Source organism: Protobothrops mucrosquamatus, unplaced genomic scaffold (genome assembly GCF_001527695.2).
Source record: "Protobothrops mucrosquamatus isolate PMUCROS unplaced genomic scaffold, P.Mucros_1.0 scaffold134, whole genome shotgun sequence".
Taxonomy (NCBI): Eukaryota; Metazoa; Chordata; class Lepidosauria; order Squamata; family Viperidae; genus Protobothrops; species Protobothrops mucrosquamatus.
The window spans coordinates 636683-653397 of record NW_015386501.1 but is presented as its reverse complement, the minus strand read 5'-3'; the positions used below and the strand labels follow the sequence as shown (position 1 = coordinate 653397).

The window sequence follows — 16715 nt, the reverse complement described above, 5'->3', positions numbered from 1 at the left end:
AGAACATACGGGTCTCTCTCTCTCCCCCCCCCCCATTCCTGGTAAGTACTTGAGAGAAGGCCGCTCCAGTGTTTAGCCAATCAAAAAGAAGAGTCCATTATGGCCTTGAAGACTGGAGTAGGGAGGGCAACTAGTTCGATTGCTTTTCAAACACCGCCTCGTTCTCATTCCCCTCCACCCCGCCTCATTTGCAGCCCTACCCAATCAGGGCGCAATATTGACACTCGCCTCTTCGGCTATTTGAGAAACTCTGTTAAAGGACGCGGAAGCTGGGTAAGATGGACATCTTTGTAAGCCAATTGAATGACGGAAAAATAAAGGCGGGCTAGGGGGGAAATCAGTATATGTTTTGTAAGAGAAAGAAGTAGTAGGAAATGGGGCGGGGTGAATAAGTCAATTGGCACTTGTGTGGCACCAATGAAGCTTCATTCTACATAACCATGTAGCTTTCTAGAAGCACATAGATGGAGGCGGGAACCTGACTTATCGGCCAATTGATGGGAAGCTAAGAAAGACTTGTACCCAACGGGCGTTGTTTTATAAATGGCAAATAAATTAGCCAATCGGTATTTAGACTATGAGATTTGACAGGTGAAAGATCCAATGGAAATGTGGGCGGGGACCAGAGCGTTTGAGTGACCGTCATTGCGACCAGTAAAGGTAAATCTTTTTCTTTCTTTTTTTTTAAAACACCGGTTCGGCTCTCACTCCCCCCCCCTCTCTGTCTCTCTCCGAGGCTCTGGTAAGGGAGGGGGCTCTTGTCCCCTCCTCCCACCCGGTGCATTCTGACGTTGCGCGGCAGGGAAGGAGGGAGGGCCTAGTAGCGGCCGCTGGGATACAGGCTTCCAACATGTCTGCGCTGCTGACTGCGCTTGGATTGCGAGGGCAGAGGCCGACGAACGGAGAGGCCACTGCGTGAGGAGGAGAAAGTAGAAGAAGGCGAAGGCGGTCTGTTAGAGCTGTAGCCTGACCCGAGCCGAAGCCTAAGTGGGGGGAGACGGAGGCTCCTTCCGCGGGCGGGCGCGGAGTTTCTAGGCAAGCCAAGAGGCTGCGGCGCCAGGTACAGGCCCGGGCCGGCTCTTTCGGAGGGAAGGATTGCGGGGCGGGGGCGAAGGCTGACGGGGGGAGAACGAGGCCTTGTCAGGCGGGAGACGTTGAGCGCGCAGCAAAAAACGACGCAGAGTGGGGGGAAGAGGACGGCCTCGGCCTCCGCTGGCGTTGCGGGCGGCAGCAGCAGCAACCGCGGGGGCTTCTGTGTAACGCGGAGAGAAAGCGCAATGGCTGAATTTGTATCTGCACTGTAAGGCCAGGGGTGGGGGGGGGGAAGAGATGGAAGGGGTCCTCGGTCGGAACAGCAGGATGGAAGCGGGCGGGCTGTGGGGGGTTCCGATCATAGGCCCCTCGTGGCCGATTGCGGCTGCTCCGCGGGGGCCTCCGTGTGGAAGGCGCAGTTTGGGATTGAAGGGAGCGTTTGATGGGGCCAAAAGCTCTGGGATGTGGGCTGGATGTGCGCGATCTCGCGGTTCCCTGCCTTGGATGGGAGGGAGAGGCCTGGGCGGACGGAGGACCTTTTTCTCCAATACATATTAAGGCTGCGTTATTTTGGATGTCGACTACGGGGTGGAATTTTATAGTTAGTCCGTTTTTTAAAAAAAGGCTCAAAAGGGTCTGGCCTCCCCGATTTGCTGATTTTGATAGGATACGCGAACATCTGAAACGTAGATTCTCTGCAGGGGCGGTGCTGGGATTAATGCAGGTTGGAACTAATGTTGCCAAAAGAGACAACTCTCTTCGTGCTAGTAGCCCTGAAGGACGTAGCCCCACATTGCTTGTAGTTTTGGTGATGGACAGACTACTAGTGAAATCTATACCTTTTGGCGGTTGGCTGGAATTCAGATCTTGACGGCTGCTTATGTATTTGCTGACTAATTTTACTTTTATTGGTATACATTACAAAGTGATGTTAAACTTTACCTCAGTAGAAAACATGTATAATGTAAACTATTTTTACAAATTTATTTGAAAATCTCTATTCCAATCTCATAAGTGATTCTCTGTAGTTTTGTATTGCTTTCTATGTCCTCAGTTTAAGGGAGTACAAATGGAAGACAAATTTCTAATTTTGCATAATGATTGGAAAAACTAAGATGGTGACTAGAAAGTTGAAGACTAGATTGAAATTAACTTGCAATTGCTTTAGAAAACATCTTGATATTTCATGAGAAGGTACTAATATAAATAAAGATGGAGTTGCAAATTTGAACTTATTTGTACCTTGTATTTGATTGTTCAGTGGATGTGTAATTAGTCAAAGGATTTAGCATTGTTAAAGGGAGATGCTATTTGTAGGCTGAATTATTAGATCAATAATAATTGAGAATTTTTATTCAAGTCATATATGGAATAATGAAATTTAGGAGGTACGATTTTTAGCAGAATAAGACAGTGATATACAGAAAATATAGGTGTTTGCAAAGATGACTATCTTACATAGCCATGTGCACTTGAGATGATGTTATCCACATATATTAAACTAGTGAAGTTAATCTGAGTACAATATAGCTTGTTCAATGTGGATTTGCCACAAGACTGACTAAGTGCATGTAACTTGTGAAAAAAGTGGGATTAAAAGTATTAAGAATTTACAGAAATGGATCGCCCTTGACATTCTGTTACCCTAGTTTCTTACAGCAGATAACTTAGCTGTATTTAAAAAGCATTACTGTAATGGAAACCAATCCCTTTCTATATCATTTATGTAGAACTTGCCTCCTGTATAGTGGTAGTGTTTTGCTTTTTTGATGAAGATCTAAACTTGAATATAGTAATAGGATGGGTTTTTTTCTCTAACATAATTTCTCAAAACTTAAGTCCTTAAAAGTTAAGATTAGAATCTCTTGCCATCCATAAAATAAACATTGTGATTTATCACAGCTGATTAGACAGGAGTTTTTTCTGCCTCCAGTAGGCGTTTTTTATTCTGTCACATTATGTTCTTTTCTGCAGCTCCTAAGATCGTGTTTTCTACTGGTTAGAGTTGTGAAGACTGTACAGTAGGTCTCATTATAACACAGTGGAGGGAATGGAGACATTGCCTGGGGAAAATAATTAGTCGTGCATGCCACAACTAATCAACCCAATTGTAAGCTGCTCTGTCCATTTATCAAATATGAAATACACAAAGTGTTACACAATCATTTCTGCAATATCACTTTATAATGGCATCTGATTATTGTGGTAATATGAAGCCTATCTCAAATTAGGAATATTGCCGCAACAGTAGCTACATAATGGTATAAACCAAAGGTGGGGAACAATGACCCTTTTTATGATTTGTGGACTTTAACTCCCAGAATTCCTGAACCAGCCATGCTGGTTCAGGAATTCTGGGAATTGAAGTCCACAAGTCATAAAGAGGTCATCATTCCCCACCTCTGCTATAAACTGTTGATGTGGAAATTCTGATACCTTCAAATAATCTATGTACAGCAAAATTTAGATAGGGAAGGAGGATTCTTTGTTGCTCTGTACTACAAAAATGATTGGAAATGTTGAATACAAGATAGATTGATTTTGCATATGCTAAAGATAGCTTGGACAATGTTTCAATAAGCTTGGATGGTGCTACAGGCAATATGGCAATATATAAGAGTTAATATGGCCTTTTAATTAGAATGTTAAACCTATAGTATTCTGAAATCTCATCTCTAGCAGCTTAATGCAGGTTTGGTATACTTTTAAAATTAATACAATAGAACAATATTTGGTTTTCCTATGCATTTTATTGTTGTTGTATACTGCAGGAAGCAGGTTTTAAGTGTACCAACTGTAATAGAAATAGCATTTAGGCTTATATATCGCCCCATAGAGCTTTATAGATTTACAAGGTAGCAACTATTTACAAGGTAGCAGCATTATTTGCATATTGCCCAGTTATAATTTTCTAATAACTAAAATTGAATAAGAGAAATGGTAGCTCACTAAGCTTACCTATATTACCTTGCTGCCAGCTGTTGATTCCATCTTAGTTTCCTAATAGTACTACAGATTTCTAGCTTTAAATGGACAGAAAAGACAATTTTATAAGAAACAGACGTGTAAAAATATTCTAATATTTAATGGTAGCAGAGCATTGTTGAGTTGCTCAGGTGGTCTTAATCAGCAACTTACTGGTTATGTTTATGTGTATGCTGCCTTATTTTTTATCACATAAATTTCTATATTGTTTAAAATGTATCAGTGTACAATCACAAAAGTACTGTACTTCTTAATGGAGGACTTTGGCTATTTAAACTGGCAATAGTAATGAAATACTGCTAGAATTTATTAACAAAATAGCAATTGGGATAAATAAAGCAATCCTGTTAAGTTCCTTGAAGCTTTAGAAAAGAAGGATTGCAGCTCATGACTCAAAGGGCTGGTCCTTACTATGAAATCCTGAATTACTGTTAGACCCTACGCTAAAGGTACTTAAGTAAATAACGCATTCATATTGTACAAACTCACAAGAATGTCCAAAGCATGTCAGAGGCATGTTTTTCAGTGGCTGCTTTATAACAATAGAACTTCACTTCTCTGGAGTTCTGCCAAAAACCAAATAGTAGCTTGACCATTTAAAGCATATGAATTGTTTATGTTTAGAACGAACTGAAATAGCCAAGAAGCCTGTTGTCTTGGCACCAGCTGAATTCTTCCTTAATATTCTCTTATTCCTTAGCTGTGGATTCTACCATATAGTCTCATTGCCCCTCCCCCACTTTTTTCTTTAGTATCCAATGTTAAAGGTGAAGCTATTTTTAGTTCTTTTTCTAATAAATGGTATGCTTTATCTGAATATCCGAAAAAGGATACTTGCAAATTTTCCAGTGGACACAACTTATACTTTATTATGACTTAAATCATTGAAACTTAATGAAAGCAGTGACTGCATTGCACTCATACCTTGTTCCTTTGACTTGCCAGTTTTTTTTTAATTAGAAGTGAAATTGCAAAGTACCTTGATACCTAATGTTTCTTGCATTATTAATATGAAAATGTACAATGCAAGAGTACAATAAGCTTCAGAGTAGTCTAAGGAAAAGTTGCTATATAATAAACATCAGATTTGGTTATGAGCAACGTACCTTTCACCATTAGTTTCACTAGAATTCAATAACTAAGACATGTCTGCAATTACCGGTGCATGAGAACATTTCAGGTTTTGAAATCAGTGTATTTGTGATCTGCTTATCTCATGTTCCAATTTTAAATTCTCTCTTCTGGAGAAACTGTACACAACTAGTTTTTCATGGAATTGAAGATTATGGTTCTATAACAAGTTTTATAATGAGTTGTTATAGAATAAATCAGTAGTAAGATCACTGTTAATATAGTGTATGCCAGAAATGACGAACACAATGAAAAAGTAGGATAGAAAAGTTTAGTTGGTGTGAAAGAAGAGTAAAAAAAGGAATATAATCTGATTCCCTTTCATTCAGGAAGAATCAGGCTACATACCAGATTTTTTTCTACATCATAAATATTTAGATAGTAGAAAATATTTAGATAGCAGAAATAAATAGTTTTCACTAGATGTTTCATTTGCTACTTGGTTAAGGTTACCAAATCATTCAGTAATGGATACTGTTTTAAAGATTCTTGCTAACTCAGTACAGATGTTACTGCACATAATAGAGCTGCAGTATACTTGCAAATATATGGAAGTATGACTATAGGAATAACTAAATTTTTGTAAGCAGCTTTTAAAATATATGGATAATTTGCCAGCATCTGAGAGTTCAGAAATAATAGCATTTTAAAAAATTGTGTATCTTTTGTAATTTTTGAGCCCAACTGAAATGTACAATGGGAAGGAAGGCTCAAGGTAGAAATCTGCAGAAATTAAATTTCATTCTGTTCTTTGCAAAAGTAATCACTTTCCCTGAGTATTGGGCTCTCTTGAACCTGGAGTATTTGTTATAAGAGTTGTTGAGCATCCCAAGCATATTTAAACTCAGTTACTGACGATTGACCCATTACCTCCACTAGAAGTTGGCTCCAAGTTTCCACTATTTCTGTGAAGTAATAGTATGTAACACTATTTTTTAACTTCCCTCCTGCCAGTTTGAGGTTATGCCCCCATGTTCTTGATTTTTGTTAAATAGTGTAAAAACTGCCTTCTAGAACCTTATTGACACCCTTAATATATTTGAAGGTTTCAATCATGTCCCTCTTTCCCTTCTGAGTTCCAAGTTATAGATATTCAGTTCATCTAGCCTGATACGTTTTGTCCCTCAGGTGAGGTCTCCAGAACTGGACACTGTATTCTAAATGTGCATCTGTAATGCCTCCTTTAGGGATTAGGGCCTCCTTTTTCCTGCTGGTGATCCTCTAGTGATGCATCCCAGAATTTTGTTTGCCTTCACAGATGCCTGGTCACACACTGTTTCTCATTTTGCAATCATCTGCTATGAGCACACCTAAATCCTTTTCTTTGTTGTTCTGTCTAACACTGTACCTCCATTACTGTACTCTGCCAGAGGATTCTTTTTCCCCAGATGCATGATCTTACATATAAAAACACTGAACTGCAGTTTCCACATTTTTGATCAATTTTCCAGCAATGCCAAATCAACTCCATCACACATTTTTTGTGTAATCGGTAGAAAGACAAACCTTACCTATCCTTCTGTTATGTCACTTACAAGCACATTGAACAAAATAGGTTCTAGGCACATCGCTTATGACTGGTCTCTGTTCAGACAGTGCCCCACTAATAATCACACTCTGGAGTCTATACCTGAGCCAACTTCCTATCCACTGGACCACCCAGTGGTTAAGCCCTAGCTTGTACAACTTTTTAATGAGCTCATTATGTGAAACTGTATCAAATGTTTTGCTAAAATCTAGATAGGCTATGCCTAGAGTACCACCTTCGTTTAAAACATTTGTGACATAGTAAAAAAAATCAGATTAGTTTGACATGATCTGCCTTCAGTAAAGCCATGCTGCTTTGGGTCCATCAAGTTGTGCGGTTTTAAATATTAATCCTTTTTCCCAGGAGTGATTCCATTAACTTTACTACTACAGATGTTAAGTTCACCGGCCTATAGTTTCCAGCTTTTTTCCTTGTCCCTTTCCTGTAAATTGGTACAAAATTAGCTGTTTGCCAGTCCTGAACAACTTCACCTATTAGGAGAGACGGGTTAAACAGAACAATTAATGGTCCAGCGAGCCCACCTAGAAGTTCTCTCAAAACACTGGGATGAATACCATCTGGACCCGTCTGCTACCTCCACCTCTAAAAACCTTGGAAAAGAACCTGCACTGCTATGACTAATATGGTCCTCCAATTTGTTTTTGTTATTGGCATCTACTGTTGAAAAGACTGAGCAGAATAATTTGATTAGATGGCTTGGTATACCCAGGTCTCATTTAACCTAAGAATTGTTTAAATCTTTGATTTTAGTAATTACATAGTTTTTTTTTCACCTTTTGTTGCTAATGTAACTAAAAAGATTTTGTCCCCCCTTTTTAATAGATTTAGCCAGTTCCTCTTCTTTCTGCACTTTTTAGTTGCACTAATAACTTGTTTGACTTCCCTCTGTAGCTTCTTATATACCTCTCAATCAGCTACATTTCTATTATTTTTATTTTTATATCTCTGCTGATTTTTTCTCCTTTATTATCCTATGTACATCTGCTGTGAACCAGAGTGGGTTTGTCTTTTATTTTTAGTAATAAACCTCAGGTAGAGACTAGTTGCACCCAGGATGGCAGATTTTATCAGCGTACACTGAGCACTGACTCCTATCACTTTATGCCACCCTTTAAATTTATGTTTTAGATAATCTCCCATTTTGGTAAAAGTTGTCCGCTTCAAGTCTACAAAACTTTAGTTTTAGTGTATGCTATATTAGTTTTAATGTTAAACCAAAGGCAATGGTGATCACTAGAACCTAAATTTTCTCACATCTCAGCTTCTGGTAACCAATCCCTATTTGTCAAAACTAGTTTCTAGAATATGCCTCTTGTTGGGCATTTTACTAATTGTTTTAGAGAAGCGCCTTTTAATGTCTCTAACATATTCCTGCTCCTGCTTTTAAGTGCATTTGAAAGATTCCACTTAACATCTGGCATGTTGATTAAAATCTCTCCTTTCATTGCCATCTGGGTTCTCTCTTCAACCAGAATGCTATCATAATCCTTTGAATGTCCTGGGGGCCTGTATGTGACACCATTTCATGTTTTAATTATCTCAAGTTGTCTTGTGAGGGCTGCACATTATAATGTGATCTAAAAATGTTTGGCTAAATAAAATCATAACATAAATTTATTGTTTTTATCTCAGAGGAAAAAGAAAACTTCCCCCAAAGAAGAGTAAATAGAAAAGGGTTAGAAACACAGACAAAATCATGTGTACATGTAGTCCTCGATTTATCACCATTCATTTAATGACTTCAAAAGTACGCCTTTTTGGAGAAAGTGAATCTGTCTCAACCAATGTCTACTATGACTTAGGACAGAAATTATGGTCCCAATCGTGACTGTAAATCGAGGACTACCTATACATGTAGTCCTTGAATTATGACTGTAATTGAGCTTAGGATTATAGTCATAAGTTGTTACAGTTGTAAATCGAGCATCATGTGATTAAATTTGAAGTTACAATCATTTTTAACAATGATTGTTAAGCGAACACTGCAGTTGTTAGTTGAATGCCACATTAAGCAAATCCATTTTCCTCAATGGATGTTTTTTTGCTGGAAATTGTGGTCATGTGACTCTGAGACACTAGAAACAGCAATAAAGGTGAGCTGTTGCCAAGCACCCAAAATGTGATCACATGATTGCAGGAGTGTGTGTGGCCATCATAACTCTGAAAACGGGTTGTAAATAGTTCTGGGGACATCCATCATAACTTTAAATGGCCATTAAGTAGTAAGTCGAGAACTGAACTGTAATGCTAAAGTTGTTAAATTCAAAATTGCCAGTTTCAGCTGAAAACAATACTACTGTCCATCTGTGCAGGTGACCACTTAGTAATAAGCATATATAACGTATGCAAATGTTTACCTTAAAAATATTTTTTTAATATCACTCTAGTCATATGACTTTGCAATATACAAACTGTTAAATATCTATGGCATAGTTCAATAATAATACAAATAGTTAAAATCAATAGTCATACTTAAGTGATGCAATATATAAAACCCCCTTTGTTAGTATCTATATCCTAATTAGTTAAAAAACCTTGCAGGATAACTTTCTCTTAACCAATTTCAGAAAAGGCAACTGTGTCTTGATAGTGAGGAATTACATGCATTTTTCTTCCTGTGTCTGTTCTAGTTGGAAAAGGCAATGACACCTTGATACTTTGGCAGATAGGACTTTAAAGACTAATGCTAACACTTTAAAATGCAGCTGGAAGTTTACTAGTAGCCGTCACAAGATCTGATCACAAATGTAATGTGCTTGTGACATCTAGTGCTAATTAACGCACACAGTCTGCAGCAAAAACAGCAAGAAACATGGGAAGGAAGGAGAAATGCACTGAGAAAAAAAAGGAAAATGGGAATAAAAGTGGATGGAAATAGATGAGGGAAAAAGTTAAATGAATTGGGAGGAAAGAGAGAATTGCAATTTTTATTAACATTATATTTTCAGCAAAATATAATCAATTTACAGTGATACTCCTTCTTAAAATTCTACCATAAAGAATGTGCTGTCTTAATTAAAAATTCCTGATTGTTTATGTTGGCACTATAGTGTCACATTTTGAATATCTGTTAGTGCCATTATGTTGGTGCCACTTTATCTTAAAATGTTAGTTTCTGCAGACCTGATGCTCCATTCATGTCCTAGTAGTGTAACTGTTTGGAATTATCAACCTCAAGCGCTAATAAACTAGGAGCTGTTTCTATTATCATGATCAGTTGATGTATATTTGATCCTGGATGGATTGGAGACAATAGAGTAGTGAGTTTATGAGAGAATAGAAACTGCTTGTGGACTTTCTGTGAGTTAAATACAATAATAGATCGTTAACAGAGGTCTCTGAGGTTTAGCTTCATGGTTGGGACTGCCTGTTAACTTTTTTATAGTAGATACATGATAGGTCAAACTGGTTGATTGGTAATAGATTTCTACAATTGTGATATTTTTTAATGTTATATAACAATTTTGCAAATATAGATGCAAACATTTATAAATTGGTGACCTGTTTTGCAAGGGGAAATGGGAATAATTCTTCCTGCTTAAATATATTTATCGGTATTCAACCAGAGGGGACATTTTGTCTATAAGCTTGATATTTTGTTTTATACAGTTGTTTGTTTCTCTGTTTTTTATTGTAATTCTTTTTTTTATTCTGTATTTTAACTTTGGAAATAAATAAAAAAGTATAGAACAAAGCTGGATTCTATATAATCCTATTGATAGCGCGTTTAATACGTAGTGTTGTACTATAGCTGTGCAATACTATAGCTGTACAAATGATACATGAAGCAGAAAGCTTCTTTAAAATTAAATTCAGTAAAAGTGTAAAATTCAGTAAAAGGGAAATGAAGACTTATCAAGAATACAGCTATCTTAAAGCAAACATGCCTGGTTAATTTTCTGGAACTCAATTCAATAAAATAGGTATGATTACTGCGAAGTGAGAAAGGATTATTATTTTGGATAAATCATGTCCTTAAATAAAAGGTAAAAATCTCTCAGGGTAGAAATTAAATATTTACTCATAATGTTTTTATAGTTTTCTTCCCCCCTCCCTTTTTGGTAGGTGTATCTTTACATAATACAATTATGGAAATACTGGCATTTAACTCAGATTAAAAAACATCTCTGAGGGAAATGGGTGGTTTAGTAGATGGATAGATGGATGGATTCTTTAAAATCCTTTTTGATTTTGATAAAAATAAAAATGTATTTTTATGTTAATTCCTCTGTAATATATTATGCATTAATTGTATCACTTTGGTTACTTCTTTACTTGTAAATAGTACTGATGTTTCTTGAAAAAAAAATCCCTCAAGCCAAGCCCAAATCTTATGATAGTGTAGATATTATTGTATCATTTTCTTTGGATTAGTATGGAAGTGATTTACTTTTTCTCCAGTACAGGAGATGGAGAATCCACCAATGGGTTTTCTCTGTCTGCCTGCTCTTGAGACCAAGTAGCCAAACTTGTCACGCCCCCTGTTGCTAGGAGACCAGTCTTGACTTGGTCTCAAGCTCTTGAAGACGTGTCAGGTTTGGCTCTCTCAGCAGATTAGAAGGTTAGAGATCCATTTGTGAATTCTCCTTTCCTTAATTTCCCTCAGCAATTTGATTAAATAACCACATCTTGGGAATCCTTCCCCACTGTTCCCCTGCAGCGCTGGGATCAGCGCTGACTCAAATTGGACGATTTGAGGTGTAAGGGGTGGGGGGAGGCATCTGCAGCTTCCCTTTTTTCTCTTTCCCCAGAGATCTGGGGAAAACTTCCCTAGGCAATATACAGTGCTGCTTTAAAGTACATCATTCCTCCTTCCCTCGTTAGAACCTACTGAGCAGATTTTAACGTTGCCAGACTGTGACTCAGCACTTGCCTTCGAGGCCTCCGGAGTTGTCTCCGGCAGCCTGGGACAGCCGCGGGCGCCATTTTGGTTGCCGCCAAAGGCAATGAAAATAAAAATCAGCCTTCGGAGCCTCGTTTTTTCTTGTCGATCGGAGGCAGTTTTGCTGGCTACCCTCCCACTGCAGCGTCTAGCGCTGCCGCCACCACTCCAGTGCTGCGGTAACTTGCCTTTGAGGCCTACAGAGGCTGTTCTCGCCGAAGAACAAGTTGCGGCCGCCATTTTGGGTTGCCACCACAGGCAACGAAGATTCAAATGGTCCCCAAGGTAGACGAAGCCTGGACCCCTCTGGTGTCCCAGACCGCAGTCTCCGGGGACATGGCGGAGGCGCTTAAAGCGGAGGACAGAAAATGGGACTTATCCTATCAAAAGACCGATCAATCGGTTGCGTGGGCAATTAAAACGGCCACTTGCGTGTCCTTCTTTGAACCAACCTTTTATGGCTTCGTCAGCTCCAGGCCAGAGTCCCGAGGACATTCGGACCCACCAGGACCTAAGCAAAATGGTTGCGGCGACGGAGTACGCTACAGACGCGACTCTACAGTCGGCCAACTTTGCTTCCAGGTCCCTAGCCTCCAATGTTACAGCCAGAAGGATGCTATGGCTAAAACACTGGCAGGCCGACGCCAAGGCCAAATGGCGCCTTGCAACTGCCCCTTACCTGGGCAACAATCTCTTTGGGGAGGCCCTGACTCCGTACCTTGTGGAAAACAAGGACAAACGGAAGGTCATGGCTCAGCTTACCAAACGGCCCGACAAGCGTGCCACTCCCTATTCCCGCAGGTAGCCCTTTCGGCTGGCAGCAGGTTCAGCATCATCCAGCCCTCTCGTCCCTACACGCCCAGACAGGACCGGCCATATGACCGCCCGTATGACAGATCGGAATTTCGACCCAGGCAGCAGAACCAGAACAAGCGGCCATTTCGAGGGGCAGGACGTCCCTAAAGAAGGTCCAAGTGACTCTCATACCACACTTCCCATAGGGGAAAGACTTACCCACTTCTTCCATCAATGGGAACTCACAACCACGGACGCCTGGGTCTTACAAACAATCCAGTTTGGCCTGTCCCTAGAATTTCTGGCCAGTCCCCCAGGTCACTTCATCACCTGTTCCACTTCACGGGATCCAATAAAACGGGGGCTTATGCAGGAGGCCATTCAACATCTACTAGAGATTCAGGCCATAGAACCGGTACCGCCAGATCAGAAGGGAAGGGGATTCTACTCCATCCTCTTTGTAGTTCCCAAGACCTTGGGGGGATGGAGAGCAATTCTGGACCTCAAGGGTCTGAATCATTACACCACATACAAAAAATTCAAAATGCAATCACTCCAGTCCATTCTGGGAGGCATCAGACAGTGACTTGGGACTGTTTTTCACACTCACAACCATTGTGGAATCCCCATGGTCACATGATCAAAATTCAGCCGTTTGGCAACTGACTTATATTTATGATGGTTGCAGTGTCCTGCAAACTTTTAACCAGCAAAGCCAATGGGGAAGTGAATCTTTGCCATTCGGGCTGATTGGAAAACGTGATTTATGACTGCAAAATAGGGGAGAGGAATAGCCTGGAATGTTATGTGCAAGGAAGGGAAATTCAGATCTTGGCATCCATCCATGCCGTGCTGACACTGTTATACAAAATAAAGACTTTTTAGGATAAACAATGCCTGGAAGTTCTTTGAAGTGTTTCATTAGTCGGAACCATGGCATCATGCCAAGATCTAAATCCTTTTCAACCAACCTGGGGTCCTGAACTCCCTCCGCTGTCTCTAGGCTTGAGAGAAGCTGGCAAAAATTCAGGAGGAAAATCTATCATGGGAAAAGGGAGCTTACTTGAAGATGATAACCCAGCAGCTGCTGGTACCCCAGAGGGGGAAGCAACAGACAGCATGCTGTGGGAAGATGAATTTTGGCAGACAAAAGGCTGGCAGGCAAATACAGATCGATGGAGAGCTACCAGATTGCCTGCCACTGAAGATTCAGGTGAGTCACTGGAAAGATTTGAAAAGCTAGAGGTGAGAAGCAGAAATCAATTCCTGCAGAGAGGAGCCTGCAGACCTTCCATTACAGATCAGACAGCCTTCCAGACCCTTTCTTCCCCTGCCAGGGACTCCAGCCCTGAAGAGAGAGGGAATCCCAGTCTGAGGCCTCTGCAGCAATGGGGAATTTGGCATCCTCCACAGGTAGATGATCAGCAGCCTCAGAGCTTGCCACAGCTAATAGAGGCCTTGCAACAGCTTGGGGTGGTACAGAAGCCAGGAGACCAGCAGCTAGTGGGAGGACGACCACAACAAGATTTGTCACCGCCCCCCGAACGTACAGCAACCGCTGAGGGGCCTACAGCAGCAGGGGAGGTGGCCCCAGCCCCTGAACATGCAACCCCTGGGCATGCGGCAACTGGGGGTGCAACAACCACAATGGGGGGCTCCACCTTTCAGAGCAACCTTCGTTGGGGAACCAGAAAAGCTGATCTTCCTCAGTCAAGTGCGCTCTCATCTGGACCATTGGGTCTATCTCTACCCGGACTCAGGCGCCATGGTCGATGTGATTACGTCCAGCCTAGAGGGAGAAGCATCCGAATAGCCGTACAGTTTATATAATGAGCAAGCCCGCGAATTGGAGGACCCCCACCTCTTCCTCCTAGGGCTGAGAGAAAGATTTGAGGACCCACCCATAGGCCTCAAAGCAGGACAACAAATCCACAAAATAAAACAAGCCGGCAGGCCTCCCCTGGAGTACGTGCAAGAGTTTCGCAAGATAGCAGGTCGAATAGAGGGGTGGCCTGAGCAATCCCTAATCCATCTCTTCATTGAGGGATTAGACGACCACTTCTCTCAGGCCTGCATCTATCGAGCAGTACCTGATCAGCTGCAAAAATGGTACCAGGCAGCGGTGAAGCTAGACGTTCAGCTTGCTCGCTATAAGAAGCCTCCCCTACCTGAATCTGAGCAGCAGCCAGAGCAACCTGAACAGCCATCACCCCCACGGAAACCTCCAACTACTGCGATGGCTGAAAGACCTAGGCCACCTGCAGGTCCATCAATTAAGTGTTTCCAGTGAGGACAGAAGGGACATCGAGCAGCAAACTGTCCATTCCCCTACCCCCAGCAACAGAGCAGACCAGAACCAACGGCGAGAAAGGAACCTGCCCAGCGGCTGACGAGAGAAATCCAACTGGATCACATAGGAACCTGTTGCCCAGGTCACATCCCCTGCACAGGAGGATGCCGGGACTCCAGGTGGATCCGCCCCCACTCTACCCTCCTTTGACAGCGACGACGAAGGAGAGAACGACCCGATTGTGAGTCGACACGTCCCGCCTTTTTCACTGCCCGCCAAATTTATAATCCCTAAGTCGGGGACACAAATAGACTTAAATGTGCTAATCGATTCTGGATGCACCCGATGCATTATTAGCCTGCCATTTGCCATGAAAATGGGCATACGGGCAAAACAGCTCTCCAAATCTGTGAGGTTTGAGCAAGCCGATGGCTCCCCGATGGGAGGGACTCTAGTCACGCAATTAACTGAGCCCGTACGCCTAGAAATAGGTGAGTACTGGGAGTTTATTCGCTTCCTGGTGGCCCCAAAAATGACTGAGGCTGTGATCCTAGGATTAGCCTGGTTGGACAAATGGAAGCCATTTATCTGCTAGGAGAAAGTAATGAGAACTGTGAGACTACCTATAGGGCCTAAGCCTCCCACTGCGGGACACTTTAGGCCACCCAATGAGCGAGCGCACATGGCTGCCTCAGCACCACCAGGCGAATCACTCATCCCTAGCGAATACTGGGACTAGCGGAGGCATTTAGTGAAAAAGAATGTGATGCTCTACCCCCTCACAGACCCAATGACTGCTCTATCGAACTGGTGCCAGGAGCCAAACTCCCACGACAGAGAATGTACGATATGTCCCCCCTCGAAATGGAGGAGATGCAGTGATATGTGAACAAAAACCTAGCGAGGGGGTGCAGTGAATGGGCCAAATCTACCGTGGGAGCCTCTATGTTGTTCAAAGAAAAAAAAAGATGGGTCTCTTCGTCTCTGCGTAGACTATAAGGGTCTGAACTCAGTGTGTGGAAAATAAATATCTCCTCCCCTTCCTAAAGGACTTATTAACCCATCTGGCTAAGGGGGAGTGTCTACACTAAATTCCTTATCTTTCTCCTCCCCTCCCAGCATCATCTAAATTAACTCTAAAAACACCAGACAGTTCTGCATATTTTGTCAAAGCAATAATATCCAATATTAGGAGCGTTGACATCCGGCCCCCCTTACAAAAAGGATAGATCCTGTATGTAAACAAAAAGCATATATCATGGATTATCTCTTGGTTTGTTGGGGTTTTTCTCATGAAACTTTTTGATGAGTCGGTCAGCCTTCACATCGCTAGATTTCACCCAAGTAGCTTCGCAATGTGTGAGATACAGAACGGAAGTGAATCTTTGCCCTTCGGGTTGATTGGAAACGTGATTTATGACTGCAAAATAGGGGAGGGGAATAGCCTGGAATGTTATGTGCAAGGAAGGGAAATTCAGATCTTGGCATCCATCCATGCCGACACTCTGTTATACAAAATACAGACTTTTTAGGATAAACAATGCCTGGAAGTTCTTTGAAGTGTTTCATTAGTCGGAAACATGACAGTATGTTACTAACCTAACAACTGCAGTCATTCACTTAACAACTGTGGCAAGAAAAGTAGTAAAATGGGGCAAAACTCAACAAACATCTCATTTAGCAACAGAATTTTTGGGCTCAATTGTGGTCTTAAGTCATGGACTACTTATACAGTATTTAGTAACACTGCCATGGGAAAAAGTCTGAGAATTATAGTAATAATTCCTTCCTATGTAATTTTTCTTTTTCGGACTAGAAATAGATGATAACATGTTGGTTGAGGTGTACAAACAAGCATGTATAGATTTAATTTAAGCTCTTGAAATTGTTCTCCAGCTGGTCAGAGTTAAAAGTTTGCTAATAGTGTTTTTAGAGATTGGTTTCAAAAGAACGAATTAAAATATCTAAAGAAAGTATTATTAATATTAAAAATAGCATGCTTATATTAAATCTCTTCTCCTGTCATAAGAATATCTAATCTGACCCATTGA

The 16715-nt window shown here is 41.2% G+C and overlaps 1 protein-coding gene across 2 annotated transcripts in view; it reads left to right on the top strand.

Moving 5' to 3' along the window:
* Positions 1-804: 804 nt before the first annotated feature.
* PPM1B (protein phosphatase, Mg2+/Mn2+ dependent 1B) overlaps positions 805-16715 on the top strand; it is a 77938-nt gene continuing 62027 nt past the window's right edge. For both annotated transcript variants that reach the window (XM_015813087.1, XM_015813086.1), the window contains exon 1: positions 805-1060. The gene's annotated coding sequence lies outside the window, so the exon portion shown is untranslated. The remainder of the gene's footprint in view (positions 1061-16715) is intronic.